Raw genomic sequence first — 20,708 nt, 5'->3', positions numbered from 1 at the left:
TAAAACTCTGAAACATTAATGGCTTGGTTTATCGAACCAAAACTGGGTAAATCCCTTCGGAGAGCTTTACCATCTGAACCACCAGGGAAGACTCATCAGAGAGCCAACACATACAAAATGGTATTAATTGGGTCACAGTTGTTTCCCCAAAAGCCTTTTCTCTTGGTTACTTACGCTAAGCAAAACCATATCCATCTAATTATTTCAAGAGTTTTGAATGAAAGTGACAATTTGAAAAATATATAATCTCTAAAGTGAAGTGTTAGTTGCTCAGTCATGTCCAACTCTTTGCAACCCCATGGACTGTAGCCTGCTAGGTTCCTCTGTCCATGGAATTCTCCAGTCAAGAATACTGGAATGAGTAGCCCTTCCCTTCTGTAGGGGATCTTCCTGATTCAGGGGTCAAACCTGGGTCTCCTGCATTGCAGGCAGTTTCATAATAGTCTGAGCCACTAGACAAGCCCATATTATGTCAAAGTTTCAGATTAACTATACTCGATCTCTAAGATGAAATTTTAAGCAGCTATTAAAATTGTGCTATAGAAAATTAATGACATGGGGGATTTTAAGAATATATTGTTGCTATAAAAATTCTGCTGATGAGACACTGTTTTGCATAAGACTTTAGGCAATGGCACCCCACTCCAGTACTCTTGCCTGGAAAATCCCATGGACAGAGGAGCCTGGTAGGCTACAGTCCATGGGGTCACTAGGAGTCGGACACAACTGAGAGACTTCACTTTCACTTTTCACTTTCATGCACTGGAGAAGGATATGGCAGCCCACTTCAGTGTTTTTGCCTGGAGAATCCCAGGGACAGGGGAGCCTGGTGGGCTACCATCTCTGGGGTCGCACAGAGTCAGACACGACTGAAGCAACTTAGCAGCAGCAGCAGCATTACACTATTAATAGTTCTAATTTTATCCCAATATATTATTACAGCACTATACAACTGTTACATTCTGGTGGTGGGTATTTTGTAATCTTCTCTTTAAAAGATTTAAAAAATTTTTTCCTATTTCTACCTTGCACATTTATTGCTCTTTTGTAACAAATATATATATTTTTATGAATTAGGCTCTTCATTTTAAAAAACAGAATAAAAGAAAATATACATCTATGTTTGTGCCAAAATATTCATCAGTGCAACAATATGTAATTATTACACCTTAACACTTGCAGTGACAGGACTTTATGGTGACAGCACTGTTGGTTATGCCCTTCCTTCGTCAGCATCTGCCACTTGCCCAGCCCCTCCCCCAGGCTGGCAGCCCGCCCTGTGAAACATCAGGCTTTGCAGCAGATTGACTTGTCTTTATGCCCTTAAAGCTTTCAGAACAATCACTTGCTTTCCAGAAAGTAACTGGTACAAGCATCCCTCAGAGCTATTGTGGGTTCAGTTTCAGAACAACAGAATATACTGAATATTGCAGTAAAGTTAGTCACATGAATTTTCTGGTTTTCCAGGGCATATAGAAGTTATGTTTACACTATACTATACCCAAGCATGTGTGCAATAGCATTATGTCTGAAAAAAAAATAAATGTACAGACTTTAACTTAAAAATAAGGCATTGCTAAAAAATATTAACCATCATCAGAGACTTCAGTAAGTCATAGTAGTAATAGCAAAGATCATTGATGTTACAGTTCATCAAAGCAACTGCACTGATAGTGAAAATGTCTGACATATTGTGAGAATTACCAAAAGGTGATAGAGACATGGAATAAGCAGATGCTGATGGAAAAATGGTGCCTATAGACATGTTCGATGCAGGTTTATGACAAGCTCTCAGGTTGTAAAAAAATGCAGTATCTGGGAAGCACAATAAAACAAGGTATGTCTACAGTTCTAAAGCAAGCAATAAAAATAAGATTGCCTCAAAAATTGAAGGTTTGAGAAAAAACATTATTTGTGATATTTTTGCTGCACTGAAAGCCAATTGATAATTAGAAGCTCTAGAATAACATATAAGCTTTACACCTGGGGTGAATGGAGCACAGAGGACAATCCCCAACCCTGAAGCTGGGGGATGCCTGTCTCTTGGTGCCCTGAGGTCTAATCTTGTTATTCCTACAAGAGGAGTCAGCAACAAAAACTAGCTCAGAATGAGAAGTAAACACAGGTCCAAGCTTACATCTCCTGGTGGGACCTCCTTGTGACACTACTGATGATCTCAACCAGGGAAGCTTAAACTGAAGGTCTCCCAACACAGGAGTGGGAAGAGCAGCTCCACAGTGAAGGGTAAGATCCTTTCTGGAAACAAGGTCATTCATCACAATGATGACAGACTCCAAACAGAACCCTTGCCTTTCCCTTCTCCCTCCATCTTCCCCATTCACCCAGATGCTCAGTCTCTGCACCCAGAAACCAGCATCAACTTCTCTCTCTGCCCTCAGATCCCATGTTCAATCCATCACACAGTCCACTTGGCTCCACTTCCTTATCTAGCCCAGGTCCCACCATCTCACCATTTCCACTGCAAGCACCTTAGACTAACCCAACAGTCTACAGAGAGCACATTGTAAGAGAGTGAACATTGAATTTGGAGAACTGAAAGACCATCAGTGTGGTTTTAGCTGTAAAGGAAGGAGGGAGAAGAGAGTGAGACAAAACTAGAAAGTTGGGGAGGGACTGGCTGTACATTGCTTCATAAAAGTCCTTTAAAGATTTGTTCACAGACATTGACCAAGAGAGAAGAAATTGAGATTATAGAAATTTACCAGGAGATATTGATAAGATATTCCAAGATGCTTATTCCTTGGAAAAAAAGTTATGACAAACCTAGAGAATGTATTAAAAAGGAGAGACACTGCTTTGCTGACAAAGGCCCATATAGTCAAAGCTATGATTTTTCCAGAAGTCATGTATAGATGTGAGATTTGGACCATAAAGAAGGCTGAGTGACAGCCAACGAATTGATGCTTTTGAACTGTGGTGCTGGAGAAGACTCTTGAGAGTTCCCTGGACAGCAAGGAGATCAAACAGTCAATCCCAAAGGAAATCAACCCTGTATATTCACACGGAAGGACTGATGGTGAAGCTGAAGCCCCAATACTTTGGCCACCTGATGTGAAGAGCCAACTCACTGGAAAAGAACCTGATGATGGGAAAGATTGAGGGCAGGAGGAGAAGGGGATGACAGAGGATGAGATGGTTGGATGGCATCACCAACTCAATGGACATGGGTTTGTGTAAGCTCTGGGAGATAGTGAAGGAAAGGGAAGCCTGGCATGCTGCAGTCCATGGGGTCACAAAGAGTCAGACAGAACTGAATGACTGAACAACAAACCGATAAGTAAAGTGTTAAAAAAATGAGCATATTTTGATAATAGCAACAAAGCTGACTGGTTCAGAGGATATAGATGTTCACATCTGCAGATCAGGTGCTGAGTGATAACAGTTTAGGACTGATCAGGAGCATGTCCTCCATTTCTGTGCTTCTTCAGTTTCCCTAACCAGCCACACATTCCAAGGTGACAGTATTTCTAAGAATTAGATAATAAAAAGAATCTGTTACCATGAATGTCGTTAATACTATAATACTAAAAAACCAAAAATAAATCTTTAGGGTACATTTAGGAACAAAGAATTTAATTGAACAGACCCTTAACTGAGCTGGAGATCAAGCCATCTTTCTGCTGCTATGTCTAAACCCTGACAAAGGGCTTGAAACAGGTACATTTCACAGCATCATTTACTTATTATGGAAAAATGGTGCTTTGGGGGACAGTCTTTGAAATACAATGTTGAGAGGTAAGAACAACAAAGTGACAGGTAAAAACTAGAAATAAAAGGTTACTTTTCCAATTAGCATTCAAGAACACAAAATGAAGGACTGACACAAAACATTTCTAGAAATTAAGAGTCACTGTTGGGCAATCTTGAATGTCATCCCACCTTTCATGAAAGTCTGCAGGTAGAGCCTGCTTCCTACTGTGATATCTAGTCCACGTGACCAGACACACTGCTTGGAGCCTAGATGACAGGATGTCTCACTCCTTTCGTCTGCCTCCCCAGAGCTCACTCCTGAGCACATCCAGCTTGGGGTGTGAGGCTACAGGTACTGCCTCAATGCTGACAGCCTGGTATCTTCTCAGTGTCCCACTGATGATCCCATCTGGCAATGCATGTGAAGTAGGATAGGAGGTGATATTCCAGAAGCTGCCCAAGAAGTCAAAGAGATGGTACTAATATCCTTAGATGTAAGGAACTGTGGGTATTACTGACCACTCATTAGTGATTATTACTTGTTTTGTATGAACCATCAAAATACCTTAAAGTATCTTGCATTCCCTGAGATTATTTGCTGCCAAAGTTTTTCCTTTGAGGAATGCTTTTCTTGTTTTATAAAGCCACATCCTAACATTTATTGAAACTGAGAAAACAACAGAGGGAAAGGACAAGGAAAGAGATAAAATGAAAAAGAGAGAGAAAAGGAATAGTTAGAGGAAGGAAATAAAGCTAAGGAAGGAAATATTAAATTACTAAGGAAGAAAGAGCCAACCAAACCTGGAAGGAATATACTAGACAGATAACCAGAGACCAAAGCCTGGAACTTGCCATGTGTGCAGAACAGAGATATTGTGTAAGAGATTTGCTGGTTGTTTAGTTAGTCTCTCATCCCTGATTTGCCTTTCTTTCCAAACTCTCATCTGTGATGCAGAAGCTGGGTCTCTGCAAGTCACTGCAAGAGTTCAGACTCTTTTGCCAGGTGGCCTTTGTTAGGTCTTGCCAGTAGGGGGCACTAGAAGGAGACTGAAGGTGGAAACAGCTAATGTGCTACCTGATTCTGCTACTAGCATCACCTCAGCACTGGAACCTGACTCCAGCTCCCAGCTATTAGCACCTGGATAACCAGCCCCATCCTGCCCCCTCACAAATATGACCAGCAACCGGGCAGTGACCTCTCCTTGGAGGTCTGAGCATCAATTTTTTAGGGCCTCTCTTTTGAATTCTCAGGTCTGGAGATCTATCCGAGGATATGGTAGCTGCTTTCTAAGATCATTACCCCCGTGTTTCATTTTTCTAGCACTCTAATCCATATGTAATACATTTCTTATATGAAATCCTTTCAGTTAAAGTACTGTTTTTCTCACTAGGCTTTTTCTTCTCATGGACTCCTGAGAAATTCTACAACTTTAGCCATCAACCTCCTGGCAGTCTAAATTAGAGCCAAATTTTTTGATAAGAGAATCCAAAAATGCTGAAATTTCTATGATACAGTGAAAATGATGGTGTTCTGCCCCACTAAAATATGGAGCTATAACTTAGGTTTGAAATATTTTAATGGTTGGTGATCATAAAAAAATGACAATTCAAATAAACTTTTAATATGAAAATATAAGATCATTGGATATATTATTTAATAGTGCATTCTAAAAGTATAGTTAAATACTTGAGTAATTTTCAGGAATGAGAGAAAAAACTAAGAGAAAAATTAATGGACGTTCCTATCAAATTTTACATGGAAGGATATATTGAAAATTGAACATAAATGGAAACAGCTAAAATGGAGAGGGTCTTACCATTATCCGTTCACAGTCAATAACAGTGCTCAACCTGTGTGCAATGGTCAGCACAGTGCACTGGGCAAATCTCTCACGAATTCTTTTTTGTATGAACTCATCAGTTCTAGAAACAAAGAAGTTGATTTAGTTCAGTAAAGACAGGAAAAGCAGACTTAAGACTTAAAAAAATATTCTATAATATTTTTACAATGTTTTTAAAAATCAATACTTTAACATATAGTCTTGTTCCTAAAAAACTAAGTATAAAAAGTCTACTTAGAAATTTAATATTTTTTATAAAATGATGGAAAATTAGTCTTCCCTCAAAATTGTTTGAAACTATCAAGAGCTGGATTTAGGAATTCAGCTGTCTTATTGTGCCTCAAAACAACATTAACACCATATAACATGTCTTGGTTTTTTCCTTTGTTTTCTGGAATTAATATTATCAACAGATATCCATGAGGCCAAGAGAGCACTTAGAAACATTTCGAAGATTCACTAAATGTTTTCCATTTACCACATTTACAAGTCAGTTCAAGATTTCCTAGGGCTCAGCTCCATACCTTGGATCCACGTATGATGTGGCTTTGTCAATAATCAATATCTGATTCTTCCTGAGAAGAGCCCTGGTAAGGCACACCAGTTGTTTCTGACCAATACTCAAGTTCAATCCAGATTCTGCTAATTTGGTATTCATTTTAGCAGGAAGACCTTCGATGGATTCTTTAAGTTGTACCTATGGATACAGAAAGAGTGACATTTTTCTAAGCAAACTGTTCCTGAAGTAGAGAAGCCTCTTAGACATTAGAACTTTGACATCCTCAGGACTTCTTATGTATCTTGCATGTACAGCCAGGTGAAGGGGAGAGCTCCTTCCAGTGAATGTTCACTGAGAAAGATGGTGGAGTCAACTCAGGACAGAAAGATCTCAGTGTCCCCCACTCCCATCACAGGACATCCACCAGAAATCCCACCTAGGGGTTAGTTACGGAAGTCTCTGAAAAAGTGAAGCTATTTCTCCCAATGTGACTTAAACAGAAAAGTTAAAAGGATCTTTATGGTTGAGTCAAGTTTCCCAAAGTACATTTTGCATAGGAGTTGGTACACTAGAGAAAAACTTACAAAAATTTTACAGAAAAACTGGTTTTCTGAAGATATAAGCTTATTGGCCTTTTATTATTTTCTAAAGTTTAATATATGTAAGTTCAAGCAATGGCAAACTTCCCCTTATACATTAGTAATCCTGGAACCCATTCTGATGATGGTTCTTTCCCAAGTTTAATCCTATAAATAGTGGACCAATCAAGTGCGTTTTCTTCAGTATCATAAATGCATTGTAGTGAATGAAAACACATGAAAAATAAAATATAACATCTTATTTACCAAAGCATATGGATACAGGTTATTGTCATCCAGCAGCTGAGTCGTGCCCAACACTTTGCAACCCCATGGACAGCAGCACACCAGTGTTCCCAGTCCTTCACTATTGCTTGGAGTTTGCTCAAACTCAGGTCCATTAAACTGGTGATGCCATCCACCCATCTTGTCTTCTTTTGTACCCTTCTCCACCTGCCTTCCATCTTTCCCAGCATCAGGGTCTTTTTCAATGAGTTGGCTCTTCACATCAGGTGGCCAAAGTATTGGAGCTTCAGCTTCATCATCAGTCCTTCCAAGGAAAATTCAGGGTTGATTTCCTTTAGGATTGACTGGTTTGATCTCCTTGCTGTCCAAGGGACTCTCAACAATTTTCTCCAGAACCACAGTTCAAAAGCATATGTTCTTCAATACTCAGCCTTCTTTATGGTCCAACCCTCACATTGGTACATGACTACTGGGAAAACCATAGGTTTGACTACATGGACTTTGTTGGTAAAATGATGTCCTGCTTTTTAATATTCTGTCTAGGTTTCTTGCAACTCCTCTTCCCAGGAGCAAGCATCGTTTAATTTCATGGCTGCAGTCACCATCTGCAGTGATTTTGGAAATAAAATCTGTCATTGTTTCCCCTGTTTCCCCATCTACTGCAATGAAGTGATGAGACAGGATGGCATGATCTTAGTTTTTTGAATGTTGAGTTTTAAGCCAGCTTTTTCACACTCCTCTTTCACTTTTATCAAGAGGCTCTTTAGTTCCTCTTCACTTTCTATGATTAGGGTAGTATCAGATGCATATCTGAGGTTATTGATATTTCTCCCAGAAATCTTGATGCCAGCTTGTGCTTCATCCAGCCTGGCATTTTGCATGATGTACTCTGCATATAAGTCAAATAAGCAAGGTGACAACATATAACCTTGATGTACTCCTTTCCCAATTTGGAACCAGTCCAAATTGTTGCTTTGGAACAACTGTTTCATGTCCAGTTCTAACTGTTGCTTCTTGACCAGCATATAGTTTCACAGGAGGCAGGTAAGGTGGTCTGGTATTCCTATCTCTTTAAGAATTTTCCACAATTTGTTGTGATCCACACAGTGAAAGGCTTTAGTGTAGTCAATGAAGTAGATTGTTTTTTTTTTAAATAGAATTCTGTTGCTTTTTTGATGACCCAATGGATGTTGGCAATTTGATCTCTGGTTCCTCTGGCTTTTCTAAATACAGTTTGTACATTTGGAAGTTCTTGCTTCATGGACTATTGAAGCCTAGCGTGAAGGATCTTGAGTATTGCTTTGCTAGCATGTGAAATGAGTGCAATTGTATGGTAATTTAAACATTCTTTGGCACTCCCCTTCTTTAGGATGGGAATGAAGACTGATTTTTTTTTCCAGTCCTGTGGCCACTGCTGAGTCTTCCAAATTTGCTGGCATATTGAGTGCAACACTTTCACAGCATCATTTTTTAGGATTTGAAATAGATCAGCTAGAATTCTGTCACCACTAGCTTTCTTCATCATGATGCTTTCTAAAGCCCACTTGACTTTGTGTTCCAGGATGTCTGTCTTTAAGTGACTGATCACATCATTGTAGCTATTTGGGTCATTAAGACCTTTTTAAAAAACAGTTCTTCCGTGTATTTTTGCCACCACTTCTTAATCTCTTCTGCTTCTGTTAGGTCCATACTGTTTCTGTCCTTTTTTGTGCCCATCCTTGCAGGAAATGTTCTCTTGGTATTGCTAATTTTATTGAAGAAATCTCTGGTCTTTCCTTTTCTATTGTTTTCCTCTATTTCTTTGCATTGATCACTTAGAAAGGCTGTCTTATCTCTCTGTGCTATTCTTTGGAACTCTGTATTGAGATGGGTATATCTTTCCTTTTCTCCTTTGCCTTTAGCTTCTCTTCTTTTCTCAGCTATTTGTAACGCCTTCTCAGACAATCATTTTGCCTTGTTGCATTTCTTTTTCTTGGGGATGGTTTTGTTCACCACCTCCTGTAGAGTGTTACAAACCTGTGTCCATAGATTTTCAGGCACTTCTGCCTATCAGAACTAATCCCTTGAATCTACTTGTCACTTCTACTGTATAATTTGTAAGGGATTTGTTTTAGGTCACGTTGGAATTGCTTTGTGGTTTCCCCTACTTGCTTCAATTTATGCCTGAGTTTTGTAACAAGGAGTTCATGATCTGAGCCATAGTCAGCTGCCATCTTGTTTTTGCTGACTGTATAGAGCTTTTCCATTTTTGGCTGCAATGAATATAATCAATCTGATTTCAGTATTGACCATCTGGTGATGTTCATGTATAGAGTTGTCTCTTGTGTTGTGGGAAGAGGGTGTTTGCTATGACCAGAACATTCTCTTGACAAAACTCTGTTAGCCATTGTCCTGCTTCATTTTGTACTCCAAGGCCAAATTTGCCTGTTATTCCAGGTATCTCTTGACTTCCTACTTTCACATTTCAGTTCCCTATGATTAAGAAGACATCTTTTTTTGGTTTTAGTTCTAGAAAGTCTTCTAGCTCTTCATTGAACTGTTCAACTTCAGCTTTTTTAACATTAGTGGTTGAGGCATAGACTTGGATTACTGTGATACTGAATGGTTTCCCTTGGAAATGAACTGAGATCATTCTGTCATTTTTGAGATTGCACCAAAGTACTGCATTTTAGACTTTTGTTGACTATTTTTGTTTTCCAGCCAAACAAAAATAAATTGGAGACTTGAAGCCAGGCAGCCTGGACATAAGTCTTGCCTGGCTGTGCCAACTGGGCAAGTTTCTGAACCTACTCTATCTTATCTTCCTAAACTCTAAGTAAGACTATAATATCATAATAATAAAGGTGTGTACCTCTTAAGACTGTTAAGAATATTAAATGTGTCAGTGCATGTAGAATTTGTAACAGATCAATAGATATTGTCCATTATTAATAATGCTATCAGCTCACCCCTCCTCAAGTTCTGCTTCACTTTTCTCCTTTGCATGTATCAGCACTGAGATTTTGTTACATATGTACATTTTGTTACATATGATTGGCTTGATTTTCAACTTGTCAACTTCTCCAGGAGAATTTCAGCTCCAGAAGGACAGACATTTTATCTTTTGATGATTGTGACAGCCTCAGAATCTGCAGCATTGCCTAACCAGCTCTTAGTAGATATTAGTTGGCTGGATGAAGGTGGGCTTCCCTGGTGGCTCAGTGGTAAAGAATCCACCTGCCAAACAGGAGACTTGGGTTCGATCCTGAGTGAGATCCCCTGGGTAAGGAAATTGCAATCCGCTCCAGTATTCTAACACTGTTTGCTTAGTAAGTGTAATTGTAAAAAGGATATATTCTTATAACAATTAACTGATTCCAAGATATATCACACTTTAAACAAAGGAAAGCACTGAAAAAGTTATAATTTAAGGAAAATAGAACAAATAATAACTATTCAAACTATACATCTCTGTATAGAATACTTCAGATTATTTTTGAACTTGGGAAAATAATAGAATATAGCAAAACTGAAAAATAATAAACTGGACTCATAAGGCACCCTGTCTCCATCATTGCCATGTGCACTCTGTGTAGTAGGTGCTGACGCCCCTCACATGAGGTGAACACAGATGTCAGGTGCTTTCCAAATTTTGTGGAACTTTATTACTTTTCAAAGAGAAAATCTGGTGTGGGCCAGAAGGAGACACTGAAATGCAATCAACAGATGGGGAAGAGCTTTTGCTAGAACAGGGCCAGCAGTAAAGGAATTTCACCGAACACAAGGCCCGGGGAAATGGACATGTGACCTATTGCCACCACAAGGACTGAACCACGTGGTTCCTGATGCATCAGCTGCCGATGCCCAGATTTCTGTATCTCGGTTTCCTGTGTGATGTGACACACTTGTGTCCTAACAGAGACACTATCAATGTCAGACATTTAACCACACGATTTCTTCCCAGTTTTGTCCCAAACAGGACATTTTTGTTATTGTTTAGTTGCTAAGTTATAAAACTTATGGACTATAGCCCACCAGGTTCCTCTATCCATGGGATTTCCCAGGCAATAATATTGGAGCAGGTTACCATTTCCTCTTCTAGGTAATTCTCCCAACTCAGGGATCAATCCCACTTCTCCCCCATTACAGGCAGACTCTTTATCACTGAGAAACTGGGGAAGCCCCCATACTCTACCCTTAATTCCAAGTCCCAGTATCTAAGGTGTTTTGTTTTTGCTTTTTAACAGAAGCAACACATCAATGATTCATTCCCAGAGTTTTATCTACTATGACGTTTTAACCTCTGGGTGATAAAGTGCTTCATCTTCAAGTACTTCTCATGTTATATTTTTAGAGCTGCCTTTGCTTTTTAGCACCCCAATAGCACTAATTTCTGATGAACTTTTATCAGTTTACAGTAAGTTGGCAAGTTTTCAGTACATGAAAAATGTATTTTCAGCATATTTAGAAAAATAAACAAAATGAGACAGGCAGCATCCATTGGACTGTCTTCCTTCTGAATGTCCATCTCTGCTAAGGAAGAAGGAGGAAAGAGAACTAGAGGACCTTGAAAAAATTTTAAGTCATATTTTCCTTTTAATTGAAGTTTATAAAGAGGAAAACATAGTGGTTCTCTCCTACTCATTCTCAGGTTAACTCTGTGAGTTTGGGTTCACATATCCAGTTAGGCATCATACACAAATTAATTTTTGGTTCACTTGAAAACTGACTTCATTGATTTAGTGATACCTCTTGATGAGGGTGAAGAAGGAGAGTGAAAAAGTTGGCTTAAAATCCAACATTAATAAAACTAAGATCATGGCATTCAGTCCCATCATCTCATGACAAATAGAAGGGGAAAAGATAAAAGCAGTGACAGATTTCCTTTTATTGGACTCTAAATTCAGTGCAGATGGTAACTGTAGCCTTGAAATTAGAAGATGAATTCTTCTTGGCCGGAAAGCTATGACAAAACTAGACAGTGTATTAAAAAGCAAAGGTATCACTTTGCTGACAAAGGTCCGTATAATCAAACCTATGGTCTTTCCAATAGTCATGTACAGATGTGAGAGCTGGACAATAACAGAGCACTGAAGAATCAATTAGATTATGGACTGTTCCATCTCTGGGTTGGGGAGATCCCCTGGAGAATGGGATGGCTACCCACTCCAGTATTCAGGCCTGGAGAATTTCATGGACTGTATATCCTTCGGTGCAATCTAGAGTAATTGGATGCAATCTCAAAAACGACAGAATGATCTCTGTTCGTTTCCAAGGCAAACCATTCAATATCGCAGTAATCCACGTCTATGCCCCAACCAGTAACGCTGAAGAAGCTGAAGTTGAATGGTTCTATGAAGACCTACAAGACCTTTTAGAACTAGCACCCAAAAAAGATGTCCTTTTCATTATAGGGGACTGGAATGCAAAAGTAGGAAGTCAAGAAATACATGAGGTAACAGGCAAATTTGGCCTTGGAATACAGAATGAAGCAGGATAAAGACTAATAGAGTTTTGCCAAGAGAAAACATTGGTCATAGCAAACACCCTCTTCCAACAACACAAGAGAAGACTCTATACATGGATATCACCAGATGGTCAACACTGAAATCAGATTGATTATACTCTTTGCAGTCAAAGAGGGAGAAGCTCTATACAGTCAGAAAAAAAACAAGATCAGGAGCTGACTGTGGCTCAGATCATGCACTACTTAATGGCAAATTCAGAATTAAATTGAAGAAAGTGGGGAAAATCACTAGACCATTCAAGTATGACCTAAATCAAATTCCTTATGAGTATACAGTGGAAGTGAGAAATAGATTTAAGGGACTAGATCTGATAGAGTACCTGATGAAGTATGGACGGAGGTTCGTGACATTGTACAGGAAACAGGGATCAAGACCATCCCCATGGAAAAGAAATAAAAAAAAAGAAAAATGGCTATCTGGGGAGGCCTTACAAATAGCTGTGAAAAGAAGAGAAGTGAAAAACAAAGGGGAAAAGTAAAGATATACGCATCTGAATGTAGAGTTTCAAAGAATAACAAGGAGAGATAAGAAAGCCTTCCTCAGCAATCAATGCAAAGAAATAGAGGAAAACAAGAGAATGGGAAAGACTAGAGATCTCTTCAAGAAAATTAGAGATACCAAGGGAACATTTCATGCAAAGATGGGCTTGATAAAGGACAGAAATGGTATGGACCTACAGAAGCAGCAGATATTAAGAAGAAGTGGCAAAAATACACAGAAGAACTGAACAAAGAAGATCTTCATGACCCAGATAATCACGATGGTGTGATCACTCACCTAGAGCCAGACATCCTGGAATGTGAAGTCAAAAGGGCCTTAGAAAGCATCACTATGAACAAAGCTAGTGGAGGTGATGGAATTCCAGTTGAGCTATTTCAAATCCTGAAAGATGAAACTGTGAAAGTGCTGCATTCAATATGCCAGCAAATTTGGAAAACTCAGCAGTGGCCACAGGACTGGAAAAGATCAGTTTTCACTCCAATCCCAAAGAAAGGCAATGCCAAAGAATGCTCAAACTACCACACAATTGCACTCATCTCACATGCTAGTAAAGGAATGCTCAAAAGTCTCCAAGCCAGGCTTCAGCAGTACGTGAACTGCGAACTTCCAGATGTTCAAGCTGGTTTTAGAAAAGGCAGAGGAACCAGAGATCAAATTCTGAACATCTGCTGGATCATGGGAAAAGCAAGAGAATTTCAGAAAAACATCTATTTCTGTTTATCGACTATGCCAAAGCCTTTGACTGTGTGGATCACAATAATAAACTGTGGAAAATTCTGAAAGAGATGGGAATACCAGACCACTTGACCTGCCTCTTGAGAAACCTATATGCAGGTCAGGAAGCAACAGTTAGAACTGGACATGGAACAACAGACTGATTCCATATAGGGAAAGGAGTACATCAAGAATGTACATTGTCAGCCTGCTTAATTAACTTATATGCAGAGTACATCATGAGAAACGCTGGACTGGAAGAAACACAAGCTAGAATCAAGATTGCTGTGAGAAATATCAATAACCTCAGATATGCAGATGACACCACCCTTATGGCAGAAAGTGAAGAGGAACTACAAAGCCTCTTGATGAAGGTGAAAGAGGAGAGTGAAAAAGGTGGCTTAAAGCTCAACATTCAGAAAATGAAGATCATGGCATCTCGTGCCATCACTTCATGGGAAATAGATGGGTAAACAGTGGATACAGTGTCAGACTTTATTTTTCTGGGCTCCAAAATCACTGCAGATGGTGACTGCAGCCATGAAATTAAAAGACGCTTACTCCTTGGAAGGAAAGTTATGACCAACCTAGATAGCATATTCAAAAACAGAGACATTACTTTTCTAACAAAAGTCCTTCTAGTCAAGGCTATGGTTTTTCCAGTGGTCATGTACTGATGTGAGATTTGGACTGCAAAGAAAGCTGAACACTGAAGAATTGATGTGTTTGAACTGTGGTGTTGGAGACTTTTGAGAGTCCCTTGGACTGCAAGGAGATCCAACCAGTCCATTCCAAAGAATATCAGTCCTGGGTTTTCTTTGGAAGGAATGATACTAAAGCTGAAACTCCAGTACTTTGGCTACCTCATGCGAACAGTCTCATTGGAAAAGACTGATGCTGGGAGGGATTGGGGGCAGGAGGAGAAGGGGACGACAGAGGATGTGATGCCTGGACGGCATCACTGACTCTATGGACATGAATTTGGGTGAACTCAGGGAGTTGATGATGGACAGGGAGGCCTGGCGTCTGCAATTCAGTGCTGCAATTCATGGGGTTGCAAGGAGTCGGACACGACTGAACGACTGAAGTGAACTGAGCTGAAGAATCGATGCTTTTCAACTGTGGTACTGGAGAACACTATTCAGAGTCCCTTGGAAAACAAGGAGATCAAACTAGTCAATCTTAAAGGAAATCAACCCTGAATATTCTCTGGAAAGACTGATGCTGAAGCTGAAATTCCAATATTTTGGCCACCTGATGCAAACAGTTGACTCTTTGGAAAAGACTCTGGTGCTGCGAAACATTGAAGGCAGAAGGAGAAGAGGGATCAGACGATCAGATGCCTGGATGGCATCATCGACTCAATGGACATGAACTTGGGCAACCTCCAGGAGATGGTGAGGGACAAGGAAGCCTGGCGTGCTGTAGTCCATGGGGTCACAAAGAGTCAGAGGTGACTTAGCAACTGAACAACAATAACTTAGAGTGATAAATCATCCCTTTATCCAGATCCTCGAGGAATGATTTCTTTCTCACATTTGTATGTTTTTCAATGAATGATTTGGTAAGTTTTCTTTTAAAATAGTCATAAGGAATCAATTCCTAGAGAAGCATAATAATGGGATGATTTCTTTAAGTGCTATCACCAAAATTAACAGGGTTAATTCCAGAAGCAATACATGGAAATCACACACTTCACTTCGTGAAATAAACTCACATTTCTTTCTTTTATAGAAAGTTCCAAATGTAGTTTAAATAGATGTAGATCTTAGTATTATCTACTACTTCAGCATTTTTATAATTAGATTGCCTCTCTGTCCATGGAACAATGTGTTCTAAAATTCTAGAATAATGCTACCTGTGAATCTGTGAAAAAAGGTCTCAATCTGGGAAACAAACAGAAAAATAATTTACCAGTACTTTCTGTTTTTTCTTTTTTAAAATGTGTCCCAATTTCACCATTAAATTTGTCCTATGAATTCAAGAATAATGGATCATCCTATCATTCTTTGCTTTTAATGGTTAAATGCTCTACACACCTCTTCTCTTGTAGAATTTTACTGCAAAAGTGTCGTTAGCCGTGTTAGGCATTACTGACAAAATGGAGGCATGGCTCAAATCCCCTCTCCTTGTCCTGCAGGCATGGACCCGGGATGAATGAGTTAGGCCTTGTGATTCTGACTTGTTTTTTTCCTCTCCTTGGCTGAGTTGACTGAAAAGGAATATTAAGCTTCTTATTGTTCTTGAGAGGATCATGAGAAGGCACAAAGCCTTCTGCAACTGTTTTCAGAGAATAATTCATAAAGTTAATCACTGACATTTGTTCAAAGACTTTTACAAAAGAGTATTCCAGGATGAGCACATAGGCCACAGCTTGAGGCCATGGGAGCGATTGCTATCTGAAGCCTATTTGTGAGGAAAATGTTTATGGCAAAGGAGTTTACTGAATTTAGGGCTTAGGAATAATTAAAATAGCTAGAAGTTAAAGATTTAAGAAATATTGTAATCTTAGCATATTTTATTATAGCTTATAGAGGTTAGGAATTTTAGAGATACTAATAGAAGTCTTTTTAAGAGATAGTGAGCTCAGGATGTTAGGGGCAAACAGGATTTAGAAAGATAAGAAATGAACTGAGGAATGTAGCATGAGTTACAATGTAATCACAAGTTAACTATAGGACACATGAAGTAGATAATAGATGGTAAAGCTGAATCTGAGAGAATCCCTGAAGCAGGAACTGTGTTTGAAGGGCAACAATGATTTATGGAGATAACAAATCTGGGTGAGGGGAAATAGAAAGTCAAATCTCCAACCTAATGCTTTTGTAAAAGTATTAAAGAGAATCATAAGCTTGAAATAAATACACAGTCCAAGAAAATTGAGAGGCTGCATCATTTCTCACTGACACCGCTCACCCCTTCAGGTTGAATCCCTGGCTGCTGGAGCTGTACACCGGCATAAAAGACTCACAAACTTAAATGAAATCAGAGGTGCACTGTTTTTCAGGCAAGAGAAGGTGAAGCAATCGACCCAATTTAAGAAAACAAAATCCACATGCTGCCTAAAAGCAGGGTGGGTGTATAAAGACTCAGTGGTGACATCCTTCAGAAACCAGAATTACTGGCTAGAAATGCTCATACTTCCAAATCTGCCTGCTTACAGTCAAGGCTCATCTGCATATTATAGATTTCAGAGCTTCCCTGGAAGCGTGACACTAAATGACAAATATACCAATTCAAACCAACATGAACAATAAATCTCTCAGATTTGTGTTACAACAACAACAAAGATTAAAACATATATATGCCACACTTCTCTGAAATGAAAAGATCAATCAAACACTTAGTAGTTATTTAGGTAGAGTGTTTTCCCTATGTTGTCCTCTAAGAGTGTTATAGTATCTGGTCTTCCATTTAGATTTTCAATGTACTTTGAGTTTAGTTTTGTATATGGTATCAGGGAGTGTTCTAATTTTATTCTTTTACACATAGCTGTCCAGTTTTCCTACACCACTTACTGAAGAGACTGCCTTTTCTCCATTGTATATGTTTGCTTCCTTTGTCATAGGTTAGGTAACCACAGGTATGTGAGTTCATCTCTGAGCTTTCCATCCTGTTCCATTGATCTATATTCTGGTTTTTGTGCCAGTGCCATACCATCTTGATTACTCTAGCTCTGTATTAAACTAGTGAAAAAGTTCATTTAAGTTTTTCCATCAAATCTTATGTAACAAACATTTTGGTCAACTCAATAATATATTCTGAAGTCAGGGAACCTAATTTCTCCAGCTTCATTTTTATTTCTTAAGACTGCTTTGGCTACTTGGGATCTTTTGTGTTTCCATTAAAACTGTAAAATTTTTGGCTCTAATTCTATGATAAATGCCACTGGTAGTTTGACAGGGATTGTACTGAATCTGTAGATTCTTTGGGTGTATAGTCACTTTCACAATATTGTTTCTTCCAATCCAAGAACATGGTATACCCCTCCATCTGTTTTGTGTCACCTTTGATTTCTTTTGTCAGTATCTTGTAGTTTTATGAGCACAAGTCTTTTGTCTCCTTAGGTAGGTTTATTCCTAGGTATTTTATTCTTTTTGTTGCAATGGTAAATGAGATTGTTTTCTTAATTCCTCTTTCTGATCTTTCATCGTTAATGTACAGGAATGCTCATTCTTACTTTTTAAAAGCAAAAGACTATGTATGGAAAAACCACTGCAATATTGTAAAGTAATTTGCCTCCAATTAAATAAATTACAAAAAAGAAGTCTAGGGTTTCTGCCATCAGTAGAACTGATTTGTAAAAGGAATGCAAAATCACAAAATAGTCTGTATTAAAATACAAACTGACACAACTTAATAGTCAAATTTTCTTTTCATGCAAGGGTTAAGAAATTCAAAGAAACGGAGCAAGGGAAAACATAACACAAATAACAGAAAATTCTCTAGAAATGAACCTACCCGTATAAAAGCTGAGCAGATGTTCCAGGGTTCTGTTATCTGCATTCATGCTACAGCATTAAAATAACATAATTGCCAATAAATAATCATCATTAATTCTGATTATATAATTTACCTTTATAAACACTTTCCTATGAAAGTCCTACATTTTATTAGTATGAGCTTGTTTATATCTTTTAGTTTTAATAAGGAAAAACTACTATTGTCTCCACTTAGGAGATGTTTCCTAAGACCAGAGGAAAAAAATGAATATTGGAGTGTAATGGAGTAATTAATTCACTAGGTCACTAGTAGAATTTGATCCCACAGTTTTAACATCTAATTGAGTACTCTGATAAGGAGAAGATTATGTGTCTATTTGTTCAGGGTTCTAGGAAAACAGCTAAAATGAAAACATATCACATTGTATTGTTGATTTTCATCATCATCAATACACACATTTTTAAGCATACCCATGTCATCAGTGTTTTCCTATTACGGAAGTCAGTGAAACTGACACGCTCCCCTTAATTATCTGCAATGCTCTAAATGTAAACACACATATACAGATGCTAACAAGTTAATTACAGTTACTATTAATTACCTCTTCCAAGGCATTCCACAGTTCGTTATCCGTATGCTCATTAAAGGGATCCAGATTTTCCCTCATTGTTCCAGTAAATAAAACAGGTTCCTAAATATGCCAAAACAGTGAGTGTTATTACCTTAACCTCTTTTTATTTTATTCTAATGCGTACAGACTGTCAAAATTAAAATACAAAAACATCTAAATTCATTAATTATTAATAATAAAGTTGCAATGTATGTTTGCAAAACAGTGTCTCTAAAATAATTTTCCATTGTACAAAGTGTGCTACAAAATATCTTCTGAACTACTGAACACTAACAGAATAAAGTGTTGAAGTTTTTTTCATCTTAAGGAAAAAACTGAAGACAAAGGAAGACTTGATTCAAAAAAAAAAAAAAAATACCACCCTGGTAATAAATATCTGTTTAAACACTCACACAAACTGAGGAAATAATTACATGAGAAACTTAACATCAAGATCTACATAAATTAACTGTCAATCCTGGTGTGACTGGGAAATACCCACAGCATGATTAGTAGAGGTTTGTGCCTCAAAGCAAACCATTAAATATTTACACATTAGCACCAAAGACTAAACTAGGCTATTTTCTCCATTGGTCAGACTGTCTTCTAGGATCTGGAATCTCTCCAGATGTGTGAAATGAACATCCCCACATGTGCAAGGGGAACGTCAGCTCCTGGGGTCTGCAGCACCTCTGTCCATGGAGAGATCACCTCTGATTTTGGCATCAGCTGGCCCCCACATTCTCTCACATGTGTTTTAGGATGGCCTGCCTCACAGAACTTCATTATTAACTGCAAGGACAGAAGGACCTGAAACCCACTGTGACCTGTGTCATGATGCTATGCTAAGTCACTTCAGTCGTGTCCGACTCTGTGCGACCCCATAGAGGGCAGCTGACCAGGCTCCCCCGTCCCTGGGATTCTCCAGGCAAGAACATTGGAGTGGGTTGCCATTTCCTTCTCCAACGCACGAAAGTGAAGTCGCTCAGTTGTGTCGGACTCTTCACGACCCCATGGACTGCAGCCTACCAGGCTCCTCCATCCATGGGATTTTCCAGGCAAGAGTACTGGAGTGGGGTGCCATTGCTTTCTCTGCTGTGTCATGATACTTTAATTTAAATAGTTCTTCCTAGTCCTCTGCTTCAGGAGGAGCCACAAGCAAATTAATCTGGGAATATACGTCTCTTCTTGGCCTCAAGAAGAATCCTGTACATAAGCTAATGTAGGCCATTTACATTTTCTTCTTGAAGGCTCAGTAAGCCAGGTCATAAGAATATGGGCAGAAGAGAAGAGCCCAATTGGCTCCTTTCAGTGAAGGGGGCAGGACAAGGGGAGGCACACATGTGGGTGGGAACAAGAGGAGACCTGACTCTTCCACAAGTGCCCGGAACTGCTCGGAATCCCCACGTTCAAATCCCGCCTGGCCTTGGGGCTGGACTTTCCTCCTCACTTCACAAAAGCCTGAGAGGAAAGATGAAGAAGACAGGCATTTCTTTTCCCTAATCATGAGGAAGAATGATATTCAGGAAGCCTTCCAATCCTTCCTTCAATATGATCTCAGTTTTAAGTCTAGTGAGAGAGAAATGAATACAGAAAACTCAGGGTGTGCCACCAAAAACAAAGACATACTCCTGAGCAAACTCCACAATTAAAAAGACATTATAAAGGGAGATTTAATTGCACAAAGTTGATTAAGTGGCCAATATGCTTCCAAAGCTTATACAATATTTCAGAATGAGTACTTGTCGGGAGCCGCATTAGGCATTGCTAACAAAATGGAGGCACGGCCCCAACCCCCTCTCCTCATCCTGCAGGCATGGTCCTGGGATGAAGGAGTTAGGTCCTGTGATTCTGACTTGTTTTTTCCTTTCTTCGGTTGACTTGGCTGGAAAGAATGTTAAGGTGGTTATTGTTCTTGAGAGGAGTGTGAGAAGGCACAAAGCCTTCTGCAGTTGTGCCCAGAGAATAATCCATAAAGTTAACCACTGACATTTGTTCAAGGACCTTTACAAAGAGCATTCCAGGATGAGCATGTAGCCTGCAGCTTGAGGCCATGGG

The 20,708-nt window shown here is 39.0% G+C and overlaps 1 pseudogene across 1 annotated transcript in view; it reads right to left on the bottom strand.

Annotated features, from left to right (window-relative positions):
* Positions 1-18,707, bottom strand: part of LOC147361893 (ATP-binding cassette sub-family C member 4-like) — a 32,112-nt pseudogene extending 13,405 nt beyond the window's left edge. Inside the window, exons 1-3 of the transcript XR_015137562.1 lie at positions 18,642-18,707; positions 6,077-6,249; positions 5,529-5,634 (exon numbers count right to left, since the gene is read on the bottom strand). The product of XR_015137562.1 is annotated as an ATP-binding cassette sub-family C member 4-like (transcript). The remainder of the gene's footprint in view (positions 1-5,528; positions 5,635-6,076; positions 6,250-18,641) is intronic.
* Positions 18,708-20,708: the final 2,001 nt, after the last annotated feature.

Source organism: Bos grunniens, chromosome 12, assembly GCF_055505025.1.
Source record: "Bos grunniens cultivar Pamir isolate PY7600 chromosome 12, Bosgru_T2T1.0, whole genome shotgun sequence".
Lineage (NCBI taxonomy): Eukaryota > Metazoa > Chordata > Mammalia > Artiodactyla > Bovidae > Bos > Bos grunniens.
Note: the sequence above shows the minus strand (reverse complement) of the source record. Positions and strands in the feature narration are given on the sequence as shown.